The sequence below is a fragment of the Anomaloglossus baeobatrachus genome, chromosome 4 (genome assembly GCF_048569485.1).
Source record: "Anomaloglossus baeobatrachus isolate aAnoBae1 chromosome 4, aAnoBae1.hap1, whole genome shotgun sequence".
In the NCBI taxonomy this organism is placed as follows: Eukaryota; Metazoa; Chordata; class Amphibia; order Anura; family Aromobatidae; genus Anomaloglossus; species Anomaloglossus baeobatrachus.
This window is the reverse complement of record NC_134356.1, coordinates 385,394,872-385,399,628: the sequence shown is the minus strand read 5'-3', so window position 1 is coordinate 385,399,628 and position 4,757 is coordinate 385,394,872. Positions and strand designations below refer to the sequence as shown.

Here is a 4,757-nt window from a genome sequence, read left to right as displayed (position 1 = left end):
GTGCATCCACTAATGATGATGCGACCTATGCATGGTCATTTCCATACTTTATTTTTTGAGTTACGGAATTTCCCAGATAAGTTTTTTTCATACTGCCGTTTGTCAGTTGAGAGTTTTGATTACTTACTAAATATTTTACGACCTCATTTGCAACATCAGGACACTTGGATGCGGCTTTCCATTTCCCCAGAGGAGAGATTCATGGTGACTCTGAGGTATATATTTTTTTTTTTTAAATTGTTTTTAAATGTGTTATTTTTCACATTGAAATGTGTAATTGATCTTTATTGATCTAATATCTGTGTTGAATCAATGTTTGTGTTTTATTTTGATTGGTTTAATTTAAAATAACATATTGTTGTTAATTGTAAATCATTGTTTGTCTTGTTTTCATAGATTCTTGGCGACTGGTCAATCTTTTAGTGCTTTACATTTTGATTTTTTGTTGGGGAGATCAACCATTGCCGTTATAGTACGTCACACATGCGACATGATATGGCAACATTTAAAAGAACAAATGATGCCTCAGCCAAACAGAGAAGATTGGTTGAAAATCTCTAAGGGCTTCAAGGACTCTGTTGACTTTCCTAACTGCATAGGAGCTTTGGATGGCAAGCATTTCAGAGTTAAAAAGCCACCAAACTCTGGGTCACGTTATTTCAATTTTCATAGGTTTTTTTCCGTTGTTATTTTGGCATTGGTTGACACAGAATACCGTTTTATTTATGCAGACATTGGGGCCTATGGTAGTGCCTCAGATGCCCGTATTTTCCGTTCATCAAGATTAGCCCAACGCCTGCAAGAAAATGCATTATTGATCCCCCCACCAGTTGCCCTACCTGGTACATCTGGACCGTTGGCACCATATGTGATGGTAGCAGATGCAGGATTTGCATTATCCAAACATGTTATGCGACCATATCCAAGGAGATCCATTGATGACAGGAAACAGTACTTTAATAATCGGCTAACTAAAGCAAGACGTTATGTGGAGTGTGCATTTGGTATTTTAGCTAACAAATGGCGCATTTATCAGACAACTATTCAGTTGCAGCCAAACTTTGTCACATCTGTCCTCAAGGCTACCATAGTGCTTCACAATTTCTGTCGGATACATGAAGGAGGAAGTTATGTGGATGATGAATTGCAGATAAACCATGTTGTTAATCCAACAGGTGAACCTATGTCTCATAATTCCGTGACATCTGGTTTACAAATTAGAAATTTATTTACTGATTACTTTAATTGTTTTGATGATAATAATAATAGTGATGTATGTTAAGATTGTCTTGGATTTATTTAGATAACAATTTAATATTTTTTCTTATACGAAAATGTTTAATTATTTCTAAACATCTAAGAGCTTAAATCTTACTTGTATTAAAGTGAAAATGCGTTAATCATCAACTGACATTTATGTTAACAACATGGATTTCTGAATGTTGTATGTATGTTTTTGTAAATTTCTGTGTTACTATCATGTTTTTTTTGTTATTTGAAACTTACAACATTAATAATGTTAAACGTCTATAGAAAAAATGCAATATTATTTTTAAATTTAAATAATAAACATGATAGTTTTTTTCACAAACATATTTTTTTATTAATAATAAGCATATTAATCCATAAAGTAATGGTGTTCTTTTGTCACATAAAAATAATAAATGAACATATTGTTCATCTTCTGTTAAATTTTACAAAAAGTAAATTTTTATGGTATTCTTTCGAAAATTAAAAATATAATTTACTTACAAGAGTACATTTTCAAAATTGTGTCCATTGGTTTCAATGTTGTAAAATTGACGACCAATTAAGTTGCTCTCATGTTGGACATTGACATAGACATAATAAATGTAAACTGTGTTTTGAGAATATAAGAAGTAATCTAACCATCAAATTGGTTGGGTACAAATGTGTTCCTAACACTAAAAAAAAAACCATGCCATCAAACATATATGTGATCCGTCACTAAATATAATCACACATGTGTTTGTTTTTTTTTTAAACTCAGAGTTGACACATTTTTGGAAATCCCTCTTTTTAGAAATTTTGACTCATTCATCATATATTTTATTTGAATGTCAAGATTACCAAAAATGTGTATCATAAGTCAACAAGATCTTCTAGTGAAGTAACCTGAGTGTTGCTGAGTATGTTGTTTTGTGTGGCCTCAGAAATAGTATTTTCAGGAATGGAAGCAGTTGTTTGCTGAACAACATTCCTATTACTAACTACAGTATTGTGTGGAACAGTCTGTTGCATGCTTGTTTGTCCCAACACATTGCCTGATGTTGAGTACACCTGTGGATCTACATGGGTAATTGGGTATTGTGTGTGTGTATGTTGTTGACCTTGAGGATAGTTGACTGATGTTTGTAAGTGTGGTGTAGGTAACATAGTTGTGATTGGATAATGAGGCATCATGAATGATTGTGGGTATGTTGAACCAGGAAACAAGTTAGGTAAACCACCAATATTTGTGGGTTGAGTAAAGTAACTAGTACTTGGAGTGGGTTGTAAATTCATATAGTTGATGGGTTGCTGTGAGGTTGCACTTTGTACAGTGCTTAAGGCACCAGTATTGGTTGCAACATACCCTTGTCTAATTGGTGTTGGGAATAACGTACTTGAAGCAATTGAAGGTTGACCAGATTGTTGTAATACTGGATTATTGACTATTACAGTTGCCATTGTTGTTTGTGTTGAAATTGTATTTTGATTGTCTGTTGTGTTTGGGACTGTATGTTGTTGCATAATGGTACGCCAATTTTCTATGGCCTCATATACTCTCACTGGTTCCTGTTCTGCCTGACTAGCTGAAAGTAGGGTCAGCATAGCAGCACGTACACGTTCCTGCCTATCGGATGGAATTTTGGTTAGGCTAGAAGATAAAGACCGACAAAAGCGCTCGGCATCTGTTTCAGGAATTAGAGTGTTCATTATGTGAATAATGCGTGTGTCAATTATTTCCGGTAAGGATCTCATTTCCTCAGGTCTGCGGATTCTTCTTGCACGTAGAGGTTGTGGTGCAAAACGTGGAAGTACATTTGTTTGTGTTGATTGTGTAGCTGGTGTGGTTGTTTGTTGTGTTGATGAGGCTTGGGTGTTGGTTTGTGCACTCTCTGTCCCACCCTCATGTGATTCAGTTGCTGCATCTTGTTGAATCTCTGGATTTTCACTGTCTTCTCTGCCAGGTTCTTGTTCTGATGCTGAGGTGGCTGTAGCAGAGGGACCAGCTGTTGGTTGATCATCTGAATCGTCTAGATTATCCTCCGTTCTATAAGAAAAGAGACAACATATTACAATCTTAACATTTATATTTGTACAATTATCTTCATGAAGTAAATTTTTTTTTTTTTTTTTTTTTTTTTTTTTTAAAAAAAAAAAAAACTTACTGTGTTACTTCTAAGATGGGTGCTAGGAAGCTTATTTGTTGATAATAAACATATCTGCGTTTGCGGCCTTGGCTGGATGAGGATGGTATAGGGTTGTACTCCCTTCGGTACTGATCACGTGCAGAACGCCAACGCCTTTTCACCAAGTCAACTGTGTAATTTTTAAAAATATGTCACTTGCAACATTCACCATAAATCTGCACACATTAATTAAAATAATGTTTGCTAAATGTAATATACTATTTAACCAAATCATGTTGGCCAAATACTTTTGAGGACAAAAATGTTTGTAATATATTCTTCATTCAAAACCATTTTTAGACATTCACACATAACAAAATAATATTTCTGTTAAATTATCTTTGAAGTAATTGTCATATATATTAAAATTTTCCTTTTTTTTTTTTCCAATAAAATTTGGCAAAAAAGTCCTAGAAATATTATTTTATTCATGTAGGTCATGATATTGAAATGTCATTTAACTAAATAAAATAAAAATATTAAAAATAAAAAAACATGATTTGAAATTGTGATACGAAACTTAGACTCATAAAACAGGGAAATTAAAAACACATGACAGTTTAATCAGTTAGTTAATTAACTTCATGAAGAATTCAAAGGCAGATTACAAAAATAAGTATACTTTGATTTTTGTAAGTTATGAAATGTTTGGTTACCTTTTTAAAAATTTAACATGAACTCAATATATAGAGTAGGACATATACCAATTCTTCACAAATATTTTTTAACTAAAAGACAACATAACTATAACAACACATTCACAGTTTGTAATTATTTTAAAAATCCTAATATATATATTAAATAAAAAAATATAAAAACATACAACAACTTACCATATTTAGCACGCTTTGCAGGCGAACATCTAGCCCATGCATTATTGGGGTACACTTCCTCAGCTACTTGATTCCAATGGCGGTCAACTGTCAGTCGGTCATGGTAACCATCAACACGTGTATCCCATAATGGTGGGTGAGTCTCGACAGCTGTTATCAGTTTCTCCGTGTCCACCCGTGGTGCCATTATTATATTTCGTAGGCGAAATTTTGCTCAAAATATATCTTTCAATACACAGAACTACAACTGCTTGCTTGCTCACTCCTTCTGCAAATGCATAGTTAGTTTTGTGCAAAAAAAATGTTAGCTACGCCACCTGAAAGTATTTGAGATTGTAACAACCTTTCTAATGAAAACACGGACACGGACCACACGGATAGCATACGGAGGCCATCCGTATCACGTACGTGTAAACACGGACCCATAGGATTTAATGGATCCGTGAGGACGTTATGCCGGTGGAAAACGGACATGTCAGCGCTTTTTCGGCACGCTCATACGTACGCA

General features: G+C 34.1%; 1 long non-coding RNA gene across 1 annotated transcript; it reads right to left on the bottom strand.

Annotated features, from left to right (window-relative positions):
- Nucleotides 1–2,964: 2,964 nt before the first annotated feature.
- LOC142301557 (uncharacterized) lies at nt 2,965–4,326 on the bottom strand. The gene is made up of 3 exons (XR_012752830.1): nt 4,250–4,326; nt 3,396–3,546; nt 2,965–3,277 (listed from the first exon to the last, which is right to left on the bottom strand). It is a non-coding gene; the product is annotated as an uncharacterized LOC142301557 (long non-coding RNA).
- Nucleotides 4,327–4,757: the final 431 nt, after the last annotated feature.